General features: G+C 37.5%; 1 long non-coding RNA gene across 1 annotated transcript in view; it reads right to left on the bottom strand.

Annotated features, from left to right (window-relative positions):
- LOC146767950 (uncharacterized) overlaps positions 1-20,295 on the bottom strand; it is a 205,532-nt gene extending 185,237 nt beyond the window's left edge. Inside the window, exon 1 of the long non-coding RNA XR_014953831.1 lies at positions 5,520-20,295. This is a non-coding gene — a long non-coding RNA (uncharacterized LOC146767950). The remainder of the gene's footprint in view (positions 1-5,519) is intronic.
- Between the last annotated feature and the right edge of the window lie 2,100 nt (positions 20,296-22,395).

Below are 22,395 nucleotides of genomic sequence, written 5' to 3'. Positions count from 1 at the left end.
TTAGCCATTTCACATGCAACTTCTGAAGAAAAAAAAAAAAAGTATTGCATGGGTCTAATCCAAACCCTTTGAAGTAATTTTTTGAGGTTCAATGGACTTCAAATGAGGGGGCTTGGTTTTTTTTTTTTTTCTTTCAGAGTTCTTTTCTCCTCTTTTTTAAATGGTTTTAATTTTTTTTTATTTTAATAAAACTTTTCAGTGCCAGTTCACAACACTCAAATTATACAGGTAAAAACCACATTTTTTTGTTATCAAAACCTATCTTTTCCCACCATTGTATAAAATACTTATATTTTGCATAAAATACCAAAGATTAAATAGAACTGAAAAAAAAAAATTGCTAAAAACGTATGAATTACAAACCCATTTTAGTTGATTTATCCTTTCTGTGACTGATGCCACTGTAAAGCCCCATTTTCTGAAGGTCCAACAGATTGAAGGAAAAAGCTTCAAAATAAGCATGAGATATTGTCCTGGATTGTAAAATAAGCTTGTATTCTATTTGCCATCTGTTGAAGGCAAACCTGTGGGACAGGTTTTGTTATCTCTCTCAGAGACAATAGTTTGCCCCGTAGAGGCAATGGTTTGTTTATACACTATTGACTGATTCAATGCAGGGCTGGTAAATGTAACACCATCCTATTGTGAGGGGTCCCACCCAGAGGGGGAAGCCAAGCACTCTATTATTGTATAAAGGGGTAGCTTTTTGGGGAGAGAGGCAGCTGGCTCGCTCTCTTTGCGGGATTCCCAGAGAAGCAGCTCTCTTCGGTGGCACTCGCAGCAAAGCAGCCGGAGCGTGCTGAGGCGACGGCGGCGGAGCTCGGAGGCAACCCCGGCGCAGAGGAAGATCGGCCCCACTGCCACCAGATCTTAGAGGAAAACTATACCCTTCTAAAGATCACCACTGCAGCTGCAACTCATCAACCATTGCAAGGGAAGCAATTGTCCCAGCAGAACTGATACTGGCACCCCGACTCCTCAGGTTCTGGACTTTTTCACTGGTTTTGTTTGTACCGATTGCATTTGCCTTTTTAAATTGTTATCTAGTTTTCTCCTAGTAAAGAATTGTTACTCCCATTCCCATATCTTTGCCTGAGAGCCTTTTAATTTAAAGATCCTGGTAATTCAGAGGGAGGGGGGTTTGCCGTTCTCCATTTCACAGGAGGCTTTGCCCTCTTTCACAGACTCCTGTCTTATCGAACCAAGACAGATATTCAAAAGTTGAAGCAGAGGAATCCTTTGCTAAGCAAAGACTCTTTGCTTCAGGACCCCCAAAGACTTTACTGCCACCAGTCATTCAGTGTATGACAGGGAGCAATTAATATCTCTGCTGCAGACCCCTTCCTTGGTGAAACAAACTGCAATACATTACCTGTGCTGGGAATTTGAGAAGGTGGGAGCAGCAGCTTAGTTGTTTTTGCAAATAGTAAAAATATGCCTGGTCTCTAAAATTAGAGTTCTTTTTCTCCCCTCCCATAATTTAAAGTATTTCTGGAGCAAAAAATATATTGAAAAATTAAAAGTGTTGTCAGCAAAGGCTTCAAGATGCTTAAGAAAGATGGAAAGAATGCAGAGGTCTTCTCTGTGGTGCTCAGAAGACCAGGACAGTGAACCTGAGTAAGAAAGGACATTCATGGATGCTGTCATATCTACTCCACAGCTCTGAGCAGAGAAGTTTGAAGCTTTCAGGGTGACAGATACAACTAATATTTGATGCCAGGTTTGTGCAGTGCTTTAAGATCCACACTTGGAAAGGGGAGGTGTGCATGCACAACATTGGCACTAACAGTACCCAAAGCATCTCAGCTGCCCTGTCTTGATAATTCCAGGTCCCTTTAGATTTAGACTTACGTAGTGTTCAGTTACTATGGAAACTAATTTTATTTCTTTTTTTTCTAAATACTTCTGTCAATAAGAACACACAGTATATTGCATGTCTCAGCTGCCAGAATGACTTATGCCCTCTTTACTTTGACATGAATATGTGTATTTATGCAGATATGGACAGGTTGGTGATTTCTTATATGACTGACTGTGCTCCTTTTGGCATAATATGCTTTTATGAATAGTCAAGTGAGAATAGCCCACTTACTTTAACAATAATAAATTAGCATGTCTGATTCAGTGAGGAAGTAAGAGGAGGGGAAAGGAGAGCAAGAATTAAAATTTTGTGCTGTTCTGCTGAAATTCAAGTGAAACAATCCCCACACATTCGTGCATATAAAAAGGAGGCTCTGGAGAAGTAGAAGTTCTATAGAAAAGAAAATTTTAAGACCTGTCTGGCCTTTGGTTATGTAAGGAAATGAAGATTGAGCAGCTGCACTGACATTTCGTTTCTGGATACCAGAGGACTGTAGTGACTCAGTCCTCATTGCTATGCCAGCGTACCTCTTCTACACAAGTTTTGATTAAGGTTAAAAACAAATGAAAAGGCAATGTATTTCAGCTTGCATCAGTGTGTTACTGACAAGTAGCATGAGTAAGTGACCTGTCACAGTAGTCCAAGCCAAAGCATTCTCATTTGGATAGCTCAAGAACAAGTATTTCTCATGTGAAATTCAGAAAGGCCATGCTATATAGAAATGAAATTCGGTTTTACTCTTGCACTGCAAAAGTCCACAGAGCCTACATTCACAGCTATTCATGTCGTATAAAATAATGCCTGAATTACCATGCACAATGAAATATAAAAGGCAAAAATAAAAAACTAATACATTGATGATGAATTAAGTTTGGAGATAAAAACAGGATAATCAGTACCTGCCTCAGATAATGATAAAATTTGATCAAGAAAGAATAGGTCTGTATGTATGCATGGTATTAGTCAGAGCTCAAAGAGAAATATTAGTCAGAAAGTAAGACTTCCTTAGCAAAGTATTAAAGGGACAGAAAAGCTGTGCAGGACTAGCCAGAACATTTTGTGCTAAGCTTCAAATCCTGCAGTTAGCACCTTTTCAGGTAGCACCTCATGTTAATTCTTGCTCAGAATCAGTACCCTCACACACAGGTAACACTGGTCATTCAAAAGACCTTTTGGGCTGTTCTCAAACTCCCACCCACATCACTCTGAAGTGACCAGGCAGGTGCAAAACCTCTCACCCAACTCGTAAGGAAAGCTCAACTAAATACCATCTGTGCAACAAAAGCTGTTACCCATGCCCTGGACTCTCTCCCAGAAGATACTTCCATGAGCTTTTGGTCTCTCTTATCCAGAGCCCGGGCTTTTGCCTTGGAAAGGCAGGGATACTCCCATTCTCAGTGGAAGTCACAGCAAGCCACATCTGTTAAGTGCAAAAACACTGGCCCTAGAGGGAAAGACATCTTCCTGCACACAGTCACACTTAAATAAACACAGCATCTGTGAGAGACAGATCACAGACCAAACAAGAAAACACAGCATCAGTTCCTTTCTATGCAGTAATTCCACATCCATCAGCTAGGGGACATTATTCTTTGACCTTATAGTTGGGTAGGGCTGGAGAGTTTTCATATAGGCTGTTCCAGAAGCAGGACATTGCATCTGTTTTCCTCTTTAGCAGCACAAAATCACAAAATAACACTAGAATTCAGAGCACTGTCAGTGTTGTAACCTCTTTGTGACAGTTAAAAACAGTGTTCCTTTCATTGCTTTTCATATACTTCCAAGTCCTGATCTAGAAGGTTATTGTCAGCCACAGGAGCTGTCATGCTTATTAAATCTGTCACTGTCTTCTAATGAATGAACTTGTAATGCTGGGTCTTACAACACAGGTATCTTGAAACACAAATAGATGTAAATACTTCTTTTTTTTTTTTTTCCCACATAGGCCTTTATACAGTTTTTATCTATCTACCATGTACAGTAAATAACTAGTTGTTTGCAAGAACTAGATTTGAACTAGCTGTGTATGAAAGCCAAAGATGCCATTTTTGTATCATTAATCTTATGAGCCATCAGACTCAATCTCATTAGAATGGAACCTCTTAACAGAACAGCTCTTCCCTGCAAGGTAAAACCTGTTTAGTAAAATCACTGTACTTCAGAAAGGTTCTACTTAATTACCTAAGTGCTCCTAGTACAAACATGTCCAATAGCTCAAATTCTATTCTCAGCTTTGCAGTGATAAATAAGCCCCCAGTGACTTCTGTGGCTGTCTATAGTTGAATTTGGCTAATCATATAAATTTTCACTCTTCTGCACATATAGTATACCTTGAAGAGGCAAATGGAAGTCAGCTGAAAAATGGATAGGATTTACTTTCCCATTCCAAAATCAGCTTGTTGGCTGCAGTTTGTACAATGAGATGACATGAAACAAATGGAGAAGGGCTGAAAATCCATTGTACTTAAGAGTGCACAAATAGGCACTGAAGTGCCAGTTCTGTGAAGAGTGGGTCTATTTATGTTCTTTCCTATACATCAACAATATTGCATTTTGACTTTTGTTGGGTTAGCCTACCACACCTCAAGCTATAATCCCAGACATGAGAAAAGGAAGTTGGAACATTCTTAACCACATAGGTCCTCCTGCAGAAATCCACAATTAATGCATCCACAGTGATAACTAATTTCCTGTAAACATATCCCCAAATTACCATGTTGTCCATCTGTTTCTTTTCTACCTTGTTGCATATTTAATAGATTTACAGATGGAGAAAAGAAAGAAAGTCTCATTTCTTCCTAAACAGCCCAACACAGTGCAGAGCAGAAAAATACATGTTTGGAGGCAAGAATCTTAAAATTGTGTTCCACATGAAACTGAGGCTGCAAAAATCGAAAGCAACCCAAACTCATCCCTTCTATAGGCATTGCTGTCCAGGGTGCAATTTCCATTTCACTGACTGGCAGCACTTTTCCTTACATACAGCCAAGGAACCATAGTGAGGAAACACTCCTACAAATGGGCAGAGGGAGGAAGGAAGAAAATTGAAGGCAAGGATGAAGCAAAAAATTCAAAAACAAGTTTCTTGCTACCAGAAGGGCCAAGAACAGATAAAAGTACTGGTTTTCTCTCACATGTATGGAAATGGATCTAGTGGTTGTGGGTGTATTTCCAAGTGTGTCACAGAAAACTGTGGTTTCTGGTATAAGGCAGAATGACTGTTTGATGAATGGCTGCTACATTGTACTTGTAATTGCAGTGAGCTACCATCAGTGAGTTACAGTCCTCAGTACTATGATACACAAATGCTCAGCTCACCTTGAACTCTCATTCCTAATTCCTACTTCACCTCTCCTAGGGGAAGCATTTCTTCTCTTGCATGTATCAGAGCTAGCATTTAAGGTTCCATACTAAAATGCATAAAAGAAAAGTCATTGTTCAGCAATTGTGTCACAGCTTGGAGGGGTGCCACACAGCTTAAACAACCTGACAAGCAATGTTGCACAGACTGCAGACACTTTCTCATACATATACACATAGAAACACACTGTACCCCCCCACTCCCCCCCCTTCCCACCACACACTCTATGAAATCTGTATTTATGTATTCACATACTTTCTCAGTCATTTGGCATTTCAGTAATCTGATGGCATTTACCTTGCCTTGTCAGGAAGCACGTTGCAGCCTGCTGGTTCAGGAGCAATCAGTCACAGAGATGCTCAGTGTCTGCTCCCCTGATACACTGGATACGTGTTCTCAGACATGACTCAGCCATTTAGGTAATTGAGATGACACACAGCACAATTATGTGTAACCCAGTCATTCAGCATCTATCCTAACAATCTGCATGCTGTAACAAAGTTTTTTAATCCTAAAACATTTCCCATAAATAAGCAGAGAAGTGTTTTAACTGAATCAATTCTTACTACAAACACAAATTCCCTGTCTGCTCCCAATACAAACTCTTTCATCCTTTTTCTTCCCTTCACCTCAGATCCATCTCCACTACCAGCAGCTTAGGTGAACCTCAACCTGGCTTATGTGCTTTTCCTCCTCTATAAAACATCCTCTTTCTAGGAAGGGTAGGGCAGAAAAGCCATACTGTCTGGCCATATATTTATTCTGAGTTTCTGTCTGACACCTGCTGTGTCTTTCTGGTGCCATGCATGAAAATGAAGGCCAGAGCAAGGAAGAGGAGTATCTCAATACATGGATCATGATCAGAAAGTCAGTTTGCCCCCTCCACCATAACCTCATGCTGACGTCTGACCAAGGTCCAGCAGATCCCTAACTTGGAGCTCTCTAGAATCTAGCATCTCAACTCCTAAGGCATTTGGATGAACCTGAATATTTCCATGTAGGATTATCTACAAAACAGGCCTTTCATGTCCTCGTCTCTTTACTCACAGTACCACTCAGTCTGGGACAAACTGTTAAAGACATGCAGATCCCCTTTTGATCCAATACTGGAGTAGGATACTCTTCATACAGAAGCAGACCTTATCTTTATCCTTTGTATTGGATGCAAGATGCTAATTCTTCTTCAATGTTTCAATAATTTTTGGATGGGATTAATTCTTAGAGATCGAAGAGAGAGATGAAAAAGAAACATTATTACTGTTTGTATCTCTTCCGAGATCTCTCTTCTCCTCCACCTTTGTCCCAATCTCTACTCTATTATTCCTTTCCTTTGTCAAGAGTAAAACAAAACCATCTTTTGGTCCTGCTGGTGTGCTGGGATCCAGAAATCCAGAATAAGGATAAAAAGAGATATATCAAGTGCCATAAAGTCATTAAAGAGACTAAAGCTGAGTATGTGCGATTTCCAGCTCTGTGAGCAGCCAGTACAGGTGAGTATGGGAGATGAACAAGAGCTGGTGAGCCTTCAGACACAAGCAAGTACACCCTGTGATGAACAGGAGATGGCCTTAGTCCAAGTGGTCAGGAAGGGCCTAAAAGACTTCTCTGAAACATATGCTTGAAGCATTGTCACCACAGTAGTCCCCAGTGGTGACCCAAAAGAGAAATATAAACACATCAAAAGTCAACAGGGTATAGCTAGCTTGAGGCAAACCTAACACTATGAACCAGCTTTGTTGGCATGTTCTAATATTCTTCTCTTATGCACAGTCTTTCCAAGAGCTTGTGGCATGTCAGGCTGCTGACAGATGATGTGTTCTCTTCCCACTGAGTTGCCATAGAAAACTGAGTGAGCGATCTCCAGAGGCAAACTAGTTTGTTCTGTCCAACCCAGGGTAACCCAGGTCTTTTTATAACTCTCAGAAAAGAAGAACCTACTGTCTCAAAACTGAGGCAACAGTTCATGCAGTAACAGGTAGAAAGAGAGAGGAGGCTATAAGAGAAAGAGCTCTGAGAGTTTAGCACAAAGAAATTGTAACAACTGTAACTCTGAATTCCCCAGCTGGAAGTGATACTGCTGTGAGACATTGCTTTAATGTGCATCCTTCATCTCTGTGACATTGCTGACTTCATGTTTATAAATTAATAAGGAAGCTGGCACAGAAAACAGTTCACCTATGGGCTAGATACAGGTAAAACCCAGAAACTAAAATTCAAGTTACAGTAAAAATAGGTGCTGTAAATTATGCAGAAGAGTACAAGTTTCAAGGCTCTCCTACAGATATTTTTGCTCACTTAGATAAATAAATATAGTCAGTACAAACCAGGAATTTATTAACAATCTAAATCTGCAATATATATGATGAAAAAATCAATAAAATAATAGCTATGCATAGATGGCAATGCAATTTATGGTTTTAAATCTGTAAGTTTACAGTAATTTGGAAAACAGAAAAAGATACAGGGTAGTGTTAATAAATCTTATCTCAGCAGCTGAGATGCCTTTAGTTTTGTGAGGTTTTGCTCTCATAAAAAAAAAAAAATGCTCCAGGTAACTTAAATGCTTAAGGAAGAGGTGTTTAGGTGGCACTGCTCTTTCACAAAATTGAGTATTTTGACATTAATCAGCTAAGGTGGGATTAACCTCACCTACCTTTATAGTCTCAGTGTTCACAACTAAGGTATTCATGGAGAAAAATAGGTGCTTTTAAGACTCAGGTCTGATAAAATATAGACTTTTGCTTTAGGATGGGAGAAATCATGTACTAAAAATACCTATTTATCTCCACTGACTAGAGAAGGAGTCTAGGATGTCTGATTTGGATGCAAATACCTCCAAAATAAAAATCTGCATTAATCATATTTCTAGTAAGCTCCAAAGAAATTAATATAATTGTAGAAAAATAGCTTGGAACTTTTTCTTCTACTTTTTTCCTGTTTCCTATGAGAAACCACACTCCCTCTCCAATTTAGTCCCTCTTCCTTCTATTATCTGTGTTGTGAAATTCCTTGTGGTCCTCTGAAGTGCACGTTTTCTTGGTCTTTCAAAACAGGTATAATCTTTTGAAAGACATTAAATATATTTAGGGGAAACTATATAAAATGAATAACACCTGTTAGATCTGTTATCCAAGAAAGATTACCAGGAAGCAATCAACCTAAGTCACAGATATTGTAAGATTGTCAAATGTTCTGGATCAAAATATCTAGGCATCTAAATTAAGGAAGAGAACGTTGGAATGTTTGTACTGGACTGCACTTGCATTGCATTATCAGCTCTGAAATTAACACAACCCTCATTGGTGATATTATCTTGAGATAAGGTGACCAGCTCACTCAAAAGTAAGGAGAACTAGAAATCAGAACACTGTTGTCATCTGTCCAATTACACATATTAGGGAAATTACCCACATTTTGGAAAAGAGATGATTAAGAGATAAACTCAAATGGTCTTCTTTGAAATATTTCTAGACTGAGGGGCAAAAAAAGGTAGAAAATTGTTGAGAAGATTGCTAGGTACAAATGAAACAGAGGGTCTGGATTTCATGCTGAATTCATGAAAGAAAATGTGATACTGAAGAAGATACTTGTATAACATTGGTGAGGTAAACAATTTGCTCATTAGAAACTATCTAAATGTTGTGAAAAGATCTGAAAACTAGACATGCAAGGAAAAATATTCAGAAAACAATTCATACTATTAAATCCAGCATAATATATTTTGAAGTAATGTGACAAAAATAATGAAAATAATAAAAGTTTCTCATATTTTATACCATCAGTAGAAATTCAGATGGTAAACAAAAATAATTGAAAATTGTTGTTGTTCAAAGTAATTGGCATTACTGAAACCTGGCGGGACTCATTTCTTATCTAGAATTATTAAATCATAGCTTATAACCTGCTTGGGAAAGCCTGTGTAAGGAAAAGAGGTTGGGGTTTTGCTCATTTTAGAAGGCAATTACTTGCTTTAGAATTATTGATAACTTAGAACAGCAGGACTTTGCACATACACGGATCAATGAGCAGTTCTGATGAAGGTTTGTTGCAGACCATCTGACCAAACTACAGAATGGGATGAACTCATCCTGACTTATTAGTGATGTGGAACAAGTGGTGTGTTTTTGGAGGCTTCAGCTCAGTGAATGCATGCTGCAGGTTTCAATCAGCTTACAGGAAATCATCAGTAGAGTTTTTGATACAACACTTTTCTCTATCCTAAAACCAAACCATGCTCTACCCAACGGGAGTCAACTATTATATAACAAAGCAGATGACTGAATCGTTAGAATGATAGTTGGCTGTTATCTAAAGAACAATAGCAGCAATCCAATTGTGTTCAACGTGTGCCAGGAGAGGCCACTTTCAAAGGGCTCTGTAGATAGGCAGATAGATAAGCAGTATTTCAAAACTAGTAATTTCCAAAGAAAAAGCACAAACAAAACTGGAAGGGAGCTCCAACAACACAAGTAAGAATCTAAGCATCTGAAAAATAATTAGTTAAAATCTTCACTTCCACAGTAAAGAAAATTACCAAAAACTTGGGACATTATATGTATGAGAGGATGCCTAGCAAAAAACCAGCAAGTGACAACATGTGTAAGCAAATAACAGGTAGGATAATTCAAGCTAGCAATCCTGGAAAATAGGGAAGGAAGACTAAAGAGGCAGTATTGAACCCAGGCCTATCAACACTGCTGTAATCAGAAGTTTTTGTGCTGGGTTATGGGACTAAGGATCACTTCCGTGAGCTCAGAGAAGGCACAGTGGGGGCACTCAATGCAAAGCTGAAGACCTTGAAGCCCACTGTCCTGTCTGCTCCTGAGGCTATCCCAGGAGAAGTGCCAACCCACAAACCCTCAGACAAACAGACAGGAAGGGCCCTTGGGATCACCCCAAAAGCTAATGGGCCTGCAGAGGCATGGGTCGATGGTGGGGTTCTTGGGAGGACCATTTGGGCATCCACCTGCCTGTGCATACGTTTGTGTGCAGCAAGGGATGATCAGGGGACACTGCTGACTGTGACAGGACAGGCTGAGCATCGTGTCCTTGCTGCTGGAGGGATCCACTTTGTACTTGCATCTGTACATGGGTACATTTTTGTCCAGTAAGTGGCTTTCATCCAAACCAACCAGAGGTGAAATGGATGTGTTCTCTCAGTACTCGACATCTCCCAGTTGGCCCCATGGACCTGGAGCTGTGGCAGCATTGCGTCTGTCGAGGAAATAGATTTGGCACCTCCCTGCAGCCTGTGCTTGCTGAAAACAAAGAGAAGCATTCACAGATATGTGGTAATATTTCTTAGGTAAAAATAGAAGCACTGACCATTAGAAATCTCGAATGTTCTAAATATTCCTGTTCTGTTTGTAAAGAATACTGTGCAAGATATTGGTAACCAAAAGGAGTACTAAACACTATATGCTAAAAAACCTCAAAAGTAAGAACAAACAAAAACCCCCAAAACAACCACTACATCAAAAAGAAAACAATATCTAAATTTTCTTTGTATTCTTTTAATCCTGATTAAATATGAACAAGACTCATCAAAATGAACATCTATTCCCTACATTTGAGATTTTTTTTTATTGTTGGATGGGGTTGTAAGGCCTTTGTTTTTTTACTAAAACAAAACAATTTTTGGGTGCTTCCAACATCACAAAGTTGGAAGAACATTATTTATCAGGGTTCAAACAGAAAACCATTCAGCAGTGGCTTAGTATATCAGCTAGCTGGGCATCAACCTCAAGAAAATTACAGAAAAAATGAAAAAGGGGCTCACTGATAAAGTATTAAGATAAAGAAATAAAAACTTAATGACAACAAAAATCACACCAAGGAAACCTTATTTCCTCCTTTGAGGGGATTTTGTTTCATCACTAAATGTAGCTTCAGAGACCAAGTGCAATTTTCTCAGCATTTGCTGTAGCATTATGGAATTTTCTGATTAAAATTGACATTGTAGAATATGGCACATTTCAGATGAGATAAGAGCTAGGCTAGGCCAAGAAGTATTTGTAAGATGATGAACATTTGCTGATGGGAGTTTTTTCAAAGGTGTCTATGACTAGCAATAAGTCTGATCCTATTCTACTTTATCATTTATTAATAAATTGGAACAAATATTTAAAAATTGATTGAATCTTTACCTTAGACAAAAACGGGTGGGAAGCAATCACTAGAAGACTTGGACTTACTCAAACAAAATGTGTTTAAATACATTCAAGCACAACATAATATAGTTGAAAGGAAGAGTGTGTGTGCCATCCATAGATTAGGAAAGATGTACCTCCAAAGTGGCTTTTTCAGTGACAGCCAATAAGAAATTCAGAACATGTTCCTTGGGCAGTTTTGTAGGAAAATGGGCTATTACAATCTCTGGACATGTAAGCAGCAGAAGGAGGAGGGGTATTGGTATGCTGCCCATAGTTTAAGGGGCCAAATTTTGAGAAGGACATTAGAAAACAGAAGAAGGTGAAGTAAAAGGTCATAAAAATTGACTTTGAGAGCTGAAGAAAATGTGTTAAAGTGAAAAAATTTAACAGCTCAAGTAATTTAGCTTTTGAGAGGGCAGGCTGAGAGTGACATGATTGCAGTCTAAATACTTTCAAAGGGAAAAAATAGAAAGCGCTAAAGGGTTCTTTAACAAAGACAGATATAGAAAGAACCATAGCTAGAAATGAAGCCAAATATGAAATCATGCACCAATTTGTAATTGCATAAGTGATTAGCCATCTTCATCTCTTGATGTCTTTAGATCATGAGTAGATGCCTTTGTGAAACACACTGCTCTGACAGAGAAGTAATTTTTTAAATCAACGTGTTCAGCTAATAGCCAGCCTGGGAATTAGATGCATAGGAATTTTCTATTTTGCCTGCAGCTCTTTTCTTCAAAAAGGCCAACTCTCTGACTTGGGCAGCAGTCTTCCCATCCTTACTCTTATTCCCTGTTTCTCCAGTGGCAGATGCCCATCTCTGCTTTTTTTGGGCAGGAAGGAGATTTCTGCCATCTGCTGCTGTTTCCCATGGCAGGGGATACCAATTGATCAACCACTGTGCTGGGGCAGCAGAGATCCTGTGGGACTGTGGAGGGGAGAAGAGGCTGGAAGCCCATTCTAGCCCTATGGCTACTAAGATCAGACCTCGTTGCTTCTCCTCAAGTAAGTTACTGAACTTTGAATAATGAGAAGTACAGAAAGTCATTCATTTTGACAAGGTACAAAGTAAGTCAACTAGCATAAGTGTTATAGTTAATACTTAAATTTAGCATCAGCTCAAGCCTGATAAAGGAGCCTTTGTAATACAGGAAATATGGACACAACCTTTATTTAAAAAAAATAAAATCCAAGTATCTTTGAAAGTTTTTTGAAAAGAGATTTGTCCACCTAACTCAGATGTCCACAGCTAGGCAGAGGATACCCACCTCTGGAGAGAAACCTCCACTGGTCTCTTTTGAGTAAGCCGAGTGTTTAGACCTGAATATTAGCAAGGTGATAAATCAAGTACTCTATAATGTATAGGCACAAATTAGATCTAGCTAAGACATGTGAAATCTCCTTTGTAGGTTGGACCATCCACATGTTCTTCTGCCTTTAAAACCTAAGATTTCAAATACTATTCCAATGTAGCAAGGCTTCAAGGGAGAAGTACTGTATTTTACTAGACAAAGTGATGAAGTACTGCATTTTACTAGACAAAGATATTAGTAGTATATCACCACTAATACTACTACTGAAAGGAATAAAAGCAGAGGCAGAAATGCAACCTGTGAACAGAGAAATACAGTGTTTGATCACAAAGATATCTGACATGCTCTGAGAAAGTGGGGAAAAAAAGCCCTAGACTTCCAAAAATTTAGAAAAGTGTTTGAGCATTTTCAAGAATTTTGGTTTAAATACTCATATTTCCTTAATCTTAAGCAAACTAGACAAAAGAAACTGGGACATAACCTATCAGTGTCTGATTCTCAGTTTCTTATTGCAGGCACAAGAGCAGAGCAGGATATATGCTCCCCTCCAGAATCCCACTACAACTCCTCTTTCCCTGGAACACCACCAGCAACATGGGCAGGGAGTGCTGTTGCTTGAATGGTGCATATATTCCAATCCCATTTTTACCTTATAATAAATTATTTCCCATGAGATGTTCCTGGAACTTACTAAGAAATTGAGCATTATTCATTGCTCAAACCATCCTAAAAGTTGTCCAATTTTTTTTTTCTTGAGAGAGACATCAGTCTGCACATTTGAGTTATAGCCTGCATTATCCTGCATTTGTTCTGGGCATGGGCTTGAGGTTTTTGACATGGTGAGGTAGGTAATGAGAGGAAGAAAAAGACTGACCTGGTGATTTAAGTTTCACTTTGGGGAGAGACATTAGAGATATATGTTTTTCAGCTTTTGAAGTATGTTTTCAGTAACAAAATACTGTCAAATTCAGGGAGGTTTATACTTCCTCCATTAATTAGTAGTTGTTTGCAATGCTGTGCATAAGTTTTGCTGACAAATATTTTTAATAAGGGACAAATTTTCACCCCAAACCCATAACATCATGCAAATAAGGTCTGTCATGCAAGAACAGGTTTGTTGCATGCTATTTGCCTTCCACGATTTAGACAAGCCATCAAAAAACATATGACAAAAAACAACCTAGCTATTGAATAACTCAGTGGATCACAGACAATATAAAATCTCCTTTTTAATTCAAACCATCCAAAAAGCATTTATGAATAATGAACATGCTCCTGTGCTCAAAAATTTTTCACAAATGATTTGTGAAAAAAAAAAAAAAAGACCTAAAACTGCAATATATATATCCTTTTTTTAATAACCAATTCAATCAGAATTACTTCAGGAAATATTGATCAACATTAGCTAGTCATCATACCATATACTTTTAAGGAACATATTAGATCTATAAATGGTCCATCAAAAAAATGATAATTCAGCACTATAAAGTAATTTGAAGGCATGGTTTTAAATATATGGTGTTTAGGAGGATATTGAAATGCCCTCAGAATTCTAAAACATACTTCATTGTCCAAAGAGTGCTGAATTTAGGCTAGCTCATAAGTGTTAAGCAATCAATTCTTGTAGACACAGCTTCAAAAATGCTTCCATTTAGTCTGGTTGGATTACAAATGAGTTATTTCATTAGCTGAATTATTATTTTGGGATGAACTCCAGAACATTAAAGCTTTACATTTAACCTCCATTACAGTCCAGAATTGAATTAACCTCTCTTTCCCATATAAAAGTTGCTAATGCACTTTCCTTGTAAAATGCAAATGTCATTACACTATGTTTTGCAGAAAGCACTTAGAAATATTCAGTAGAATTAGGGGTCATAATATTTTGGTGCATTCACTTAAAACACTACATTTTAAGAAAATTAGTTCATCTTTCCTTTCTTTGAACACTGACACTTGGAGGAACAAGTGCATCTGATTTACTTGCAAAATATCAACTCAGTATCTTAGGGCAGCAGCTCAACGCTGCTGTAACACATGCTGTACAAACATAAAGGATTATGTGGGAAGTTCTGTGTTCAAGGTGGTTAAGAGAATCAATCAGGACTTTACATTCCCTAAAATCTTAAGAATGTCTTTGAAGCCCCTCTGGGTTTAACTTTTTCCTGTTTCCCATTCAGAATTAGAAGAGAAATAAGGGAAATAAAGCATAAATTTACTTGTGGCTGGAAATAGGCTGAATTGAAGCCACACATACTGTGTCTTTACTTCTGAACCCTGTTATCTTCAAATAATGACTGAAAATCACAAGGGATGTGGGTTGTTTCTCTAGTCACCTTTTACCACATTTTTCTAATAGTTAATAGTTAAGTTTGAAAGTAGACTACTGGGATTGCAAGATTTGACTTTGTTCTGAATGAGAATAGGAAAATTCTGCATGCACTGCAAAGAAAAAAAAAAACGCAAAAAAGATGAACATCAACTAGTTATTAGTCATTTTAATATTAGCCATTAGCTATTTATTTTAGAATATGAAACAATTATGGAGGGAAAAATGAAACTATGTTAATCCTGAAACGGGCATTTTAACAGGAAATCTGTTCAACTTTTTTTTTTCCATATTTTTTTTTTCAGGAAGCACTCAAGATTGTGCAGTCAATTTTTGTAAACAATATGCACAGACTTAACAATTTCAGATTCAAACAGCAAAAGTGAATCAGACATTGTTCATAACATTTGAACTCAGCCATGAGATCTGCTAAGCTGAAAATGTTGAGAAGTGAAGGAAGCAGAAGAAGAAGAGCTGGTGACAATAGATATAAATTACACAAATTGTTTTTACTGATGCAACATCATCAAATCCTAGGATCATAGTCCCTATTACTGCCATGGCAAATTATGAGTAACATGGTTCATTTTTGTATTGCATCAGAAGTATACTCACCAGGGAAAACTGCAGGGGGTGGTTTTGTACTCAAAATCCTTCATAATGCCAAACAAATTTTCTAACTGTAGATGTGACTTCCCCAAAATAATTCTGTTTTCTGACCAGCTGTATCTTTTTTCATTCTGAAAGCAAGCAATGCACAAGAAACCCATGCCTCTGGCGCTGAATGAAGTTCCCAGAGACCACCAGCCTACACCATCTGACAAGGATCTCAGACACTCAACCCTCTGAGTCCATGGCTCATCCAAGATTTTCCCTCTTTTCATTAGACTTTCTGAAAAGATCCAAATTGTGAAAAACGGTCAATATGGAAGGTGTGTTAGAAAAAAGAAGAAAGTACCACCAAAGTGTATTCAAAAGAAGCTCATGCTAAGTTTTCTAGACTCACTAATATCAGAAAGAAAATGGATAAGGATGAAGAGCACAGATAAAGCCATCATAAAAGAATATAGCAATTTATCAAGTATATTGTTTTATTTTAATGGTATGATCTCAGACTGTCAGATTCTTCTACCTGTCCAGAAGATAATTAAAGGAACACATTTTCTTTTATCCCCTTCAAGTTTATCCCCTACATTAAAATGAAGCTTTTACAGTTTTGACAAGACATTTAAGAGGAGTAAGTCTTTAAAGCTTAATTGTTTGTTTCCTCCTGGGGGTCTTTTACACTTGTTTTGAACCATTCATTGGACGTGGCTTTCAATTATGAGCCAAGATTCAGATCCTTGTATAGACAGACCTTACACTGTCCATAAATCCTGGAATTTCACAACCATCAGACAGACTTTTTAAAAGCTTTTATGAGAAAATATGGTTTAGTATGGAGACAGCTGGTATTTAAATTATCCATTTGAGAGAAATTACTTTTATTCATTCACCAGATGCTTTATTCATATATAGATTTTTAAATTAATAATTCCATAATACTTGCAGCTATATAATCCTAAAATCCACACAGTTTTGATCAATGACATTAACAAGATTTGACATCTTTCTTTTTCTTGCAAACAGTGAAGCACATTTTGCCAATTGCCATTTTGATGAAACATTACAACACATAAAGGAAAAATAAAAAATGTCAGTGTCCTCTGACAGGATGAGTCAAGTTCATCAGACTGTTATTTCTGCCAGTACTCCAGGTGCAGACTTCAGAATCATTTGTCTAAGAAAAACATATTGGCTAGTCACATGCATATGTAACCCTACTATACACAAAATGTTCTGTGTTATATTTTTAAACCAAATAACTACAAGTCTGGGATACCTAAAGAGGTGGGGATAAACTTCTTGGCAATTAAGATAAACTGAACAAGAAGTATCAGGAAGAAAAATAGGAAAAATGGGGAATAAAAAAAAAAATGCTGGAAAATTCTAGAAAATTATTTGAGTTAACATGGTTGGCATTTATTATATCAAAGAGGTGGAAAAGCAGCTGAGCTGTTTTTTCTTGAGCAGCGACTCCACACAAAATAAACCTGCAACCTCAGGTTTGTTCAGAAAATGTTTATTCCATCAAATAATGTTGATCTTCTTTGCAATGCTGAAATTATTTTTTCCTCTTTTCTCCTTTCCACTTGAATATTTTTTCATTTCTCTTCAATTTTCTTGTCTTGATCATTACAGCTTCCTTCTTCCATGCCTCACTCCATTAAATATTCTCTTGGAAAATGTCTCTACTTCTCACTTTGCATCTCTGCACTGGCTAAATTAACTTTACATGATTTCCAGGGTTCTTGTCTCAACTCTAGAGGCAGCACATAGCAATTGTTACTAATTCAGCATTCCTATTATTTCCTCTACTCTTAAGTCTTCTGCCTCACACTTGTAGTTTTATGTAAATTATATTCTTAATCATCACCTGGACTGATCAAAACCCAACCTGTTTTCATCTAAATCCTCATTTAATGCACTTGTCTGTGAGAAGTTTATCAGAAATCATTATCATATCAAAAAAAAAAAAAAAAAAAAAAAAGAAACTCAACATAAACAACAAAAGGTTTTTTAAAGCTACACAAACTCAGGACTTCATGAGTGTGTTATAAATAGTAAATATTTCCAGCATCTCTAAATGGTTGGCTGCTTCGTAGTTTGTTTTCTTTCAACCATGCAAAACCCAATAAGAATACATTTGTTAGCCTACATTCCTCTCCCACTTTCTCCCTAGACAAGGTTTTCAGGACTGACTTTTGACATGCCACTCTCCAATCACAGACCTTCCAACTTAAAAGGCTTAGAAATGCATACAGGTTTTTCACTGTTCTTTCAAGATATTTCATGGACAAAAGGGACAATAATAGGTTTTTTATCAAGAATGAAAAATTGGCAGCTATGTTATGAGAATGATCCACTTACAGAGTGCCAGCACTCAGTGAGGGAATACATATGAACTTTTGAGTCTATGAGCCTCTGAGCTTTTTTACCCAAGCTAACTGAATATCATCTTACTCCAAATGCATTTCAAGTATTTGCAACCAGGAATCAACCCCAGCACATTATCTAATGTCTAACTCTGCAGCAAGACTTTAAATATGGAAAGTAACCCTAGCTGCACTCTTCACTTTTATAAAAGAGTTAACTAAGCTTGAAGCACAGACCAAAAGCATCCTGACTTTTCATAGATGTTCACCCAGATGCTATGCAAACAAATATGGCCACATTCAGCAGGAGAATGGGGCCAAACTGCAATCACAAACTGCAATCACAAACTGCAATCACACAGGGTTTCAGGGGCCTGTCGACTTGGTGATCACTTCTGTACATGGAGAACTTCCACTCTGTGCAGATCCAGCCACAGCTGGGCCTGCATAGGGAAATGCTGCAAGTTGATTTTTAAGTGCGTTCTCTCTCCTCGCGCTGCATTTATAAACAATTGTCACTCAAAACACACTTCAATTGCATCAATTGATTTAAACCAAAGTAACTTTTTTGGGTAAGAAGTTCAGGAAATATGTAGTAGGTACTTTACTTCATAATCCCTTCTATGAGTACTGTCATACCAGAGGTTGTAGCAGCAGCGAGAAGTCCACACTAGAACAGGTCATGGTGACTTGTGAGACTAGTAAAACCACAATTTGAGGAACTACACCCTGAAATTTGAGGAATTACACCATAAAACTTACCCATCACAATCTGGACTTTTACACTAGCATGAAAAACCTGCCTTAGTCAAGGCAACTTTCTTTCATACAGTCTGAATGCCAGAACAGAGAATGTATGTCTTCCAATGCTCAAGGAAGCATGACTCGGAACAGAGGAAGAGTTAGTAACAGAAAAACTTTACATTCTACCCTCTACTTAAATCACTGGCTTATGCTCTAGTTATCACATTCCCCAAGAGTTGTAATGTTTATCCACCCAGGGCACAGATGTGTTATGAGGATTAGTTCGTATCTAATTATGTGAATATTTAAAGTGCTACTCTTGATGTCCTAATATTATTGCCAGTATATTTGCATATGATTTTATTTATGCTCTTGACATTTGCTTTTCCAGATTTTATTAGAGATTATAGACAATAAAAAAAATGTTGATGCCAGGTCCTATTACACACTTCCATGTGATGACTTAAACACTCTCAGGCTCTTCAGGTTTGTTGAAGTCATAACCATTTAACAAGTTTACTGAACTGTTTTCTTTGAATCAGACCCTTCTGTAAAAGGAGAAATGACATTTTTATCTTACTAAGTGTTTTTTCTATATAAAAGAATTAGTTTGATATCATTATAATAGTAACAACTTTAGTTCTTTGAATGAAGAAAGAATCCCATACCTCTGCAGTGATCACTGCCCTGTTACTTTGGTTAAATGTGTGCCTCCAGAGTACTGCAACAGCCTCAGCAGCTGGGTGCAAAAGAGGTGATCTTTGATCTGATGCCCCCAAGTCAGGGTATTTTATGAACAGTGGAATTGTCTGCAGATAATAAAAAAGAGAAATAATAGCTCTGCAGTGATGTTCCCTTAGATGTTTTGTCAGGCTGGTCTATTCCATTCATATACTCCGGAAAAAATTTAACTTTCAACATAAAATATTCAAGTTTCATTATTTCCCCATGTGCAGACCAAAGCCACCAGTTACAGCCATGGTGTCAGTGTTCAGGCTTTCCTTGGATGTGTGCACACACGTCTGTGCATACAAGCATGCGTATTGGGAGTGATGGGGGAGATGACTGAAATTCGGTCTGTGTTTATTTCCATTAGCCTTTACTGAAGATAATATTTTAATAATAATAATAATAAATCTTTCAATCTTAAATGAAATAAATTAACTTTGTCGCACATCAGTTATTCTCAATATTAACTGGTTAAAACCTTCTTGGTCTTCTAACTCAAAGCTGTATCTTTTGGCCTCTGGACATTACAAATTTATTCTCTCTGACCTCCTCATTTACATGCACTCACATGCACAAACACATACACATTTCACTGCTTTCAAATAGCTCCCATCCCATGAAAGACTATACTCTAAACATGGAAAATCACAGTAAAACAGTGCATTTAGAATACATTTAATCATACAAAACCAGTAATTTTAGAGCTCAAGAGGAGGCATTTGGTTCAACAGTTGATTTTTGCAATGACAAAACTATTGGTGCAATAACATTTTTATGTACATATGAGAAAAAACTTTTCCAACCTTTCCAGAACTGAGAGGATCTGGGAACCAGGAAGTACTAACTGAAGATCTGATTGCTCTTTTCCTATTTAAATTGTATCTTTCAAATTCCCTGAATCATATAGCAATGGGTTGAAGGAGGTTGTCTAGTCACCACAGACTCCCTTCCCTCCCATTCAAATATTTTGCATAAATCTATGTCTAGCAGGTTTTCCTGGAAGTATTTTAGAAATGTAAAAAAAACAGGACAGAAAGCCTGCCAAGATCATGATCTGAAGTACAGTTTAGGTATAATATGGAGTACATATTTTTTGTATATTGCTCAAATATAGCTTCCATCAAAAGACTAACCAATAAATGAAGGCACAGGCATCAGATAGCTAAATCTAAATGGGCCTATAGGAATTATTTAAATCTTTGTCCTCAAGTTCTGAGACACTGTAGTATCTGCATAATTTGCCATGTTTGATGCTACTTGTTTATATACACATAATTCAGGCATGTGCTGAGCCTCTAAAAAGAAAAAGTCTGACAAACTTTGTCTGTGTGTAATCAGCAAACCTCCCCCTTTCCATAAGGGATATAAATTATACATAATTATATCTCCAACAACTACATGGGTGATTATCTGTTTCTCTGGAGCTTATCAACAAATTAAAAATCTTACATTAACTACTCTCCATATCACCAAATGTGCTGCTCTGATAGCCCAGTTAAGAAATATTTTGATATCACAAAAGGGATTGAGGAGCAAATCTATCTATAGAACTAGTTTATCTGTTTTATATGATGATTTGTTACATGACAGGACTTAAGAGAATGCCAGTAGAAATACAAAGATGCTGACATGCTCCTGAGTGTACTGGGTATCTGTTCTTCTGATTACAAAAGCCAAAATCTGAATTAGCATCTACCCATTTATCTTAAAAATTTGACTTTCCCCAAAGCCCTTATTAGTTCCTCACAGACAAACAGATTTGCATTAGGATACCATAACCAGAAGCATAAAAGAGACAACACAGTAAACACAGTTGATCCTAAGCATGCAAACACCTTTGGGAACAAGAGCATCCACTTGCTATTCTTCCATGGTAACCACAGCCCGTCACTGAAAACTGATTTAAAGAACAGCTTTAATGTGGCCCTCCCATTGACATTATAGATATTGATCTAGTTAGTCACAAGTGCTGCACTGAAGAGGGCTGAGAGCTCTGCTCTGGCTCGGCTTCCAAGACTGCCAAAGAACTTTTCTACAGTGCTCTGTCCTCCTGAAAGACTTTCAAAGCATTTCCCAGACTTATGCCTTCCATCAGGATCACTAACAGATGATTTCCGCTACATTATGGAACTTTTACATGCAATGACTCCTAAAAAAAGCTTGCTGAGAGTAATTTTCTAAAATTGAACAAACAAACAAAAAAATATATCTAGCTATAAAAAGTGCTGCAGCAGTTGCAATGAGTCAGCCCGGAAGCAGCAGTTTAGGATATGCACACATTGAGTTGGCAATTATAATATCTGCCTAAGAGTCCACTCAGAACAGCTGGAATCTTAAATATCAAACCTCACAACAAACTGCTGCAGATCAAGAATTATTCAGTGAATCAATTTGAGTGGAAGTATCTCTGAGAAGTCCTGATCTCTTGTGGATAATTCATGAACAGAAAAAGGCCAAATTCATAAAATTATTCATTATAAAGTATTCACCCTCCTCTTTGGAGATATGAAGTGTAAAATTAAGTGTTTAGTTTTGATTAAGTGAGGAACTGAACATCGTAAATACAGCATTTGACTCAATAGATCCCAGGAAATTAACTGCTTTTGGAGGAAGGAGAATAAACTTTTCTTTCTATCACTTTTGAAACTCGATTAGCTGTTTGCACAGTGAATGTGTACACAGAGACAGATCCCAAAAGATGCTGAGCTTGTACAACTCCCACCATCTTCAGCTGTACTTACTCGGCACATTTTAAGTTCATCTGAAAAACACCATATGCAAAGTGCTAAATTCTGGTATTTTTTATTAGAAAAGCTCATCAAGTTAAAAAAAGCACTGATGAAAGGTAGTAAAATTGTATCGGAAATTCACTAGCATCCCCTTACCTTCAAATCTTCCTTTCTCAGGGCATCTTTGTCACTGATTCAGATG

Source organism: Lonchura striata, chromosome 3, assembly GCF_050655825.1.
Source record: "Lonchura striata isolate lonStrDom1 chromosome 3, ASM5065582v1, whole genome shotgun sequence".
Lineage (NCBI taxonomy): Eukaryota > Metazoa > Chordata > Aves > Passeriformes > Estrildidae > Lonchura > Lonchura striata.
The sequence above is the reverse complement of the archived record's forward strand: the minus strand, read 5'-3'. Positions and strand labels throughout refer to the sequence as shown.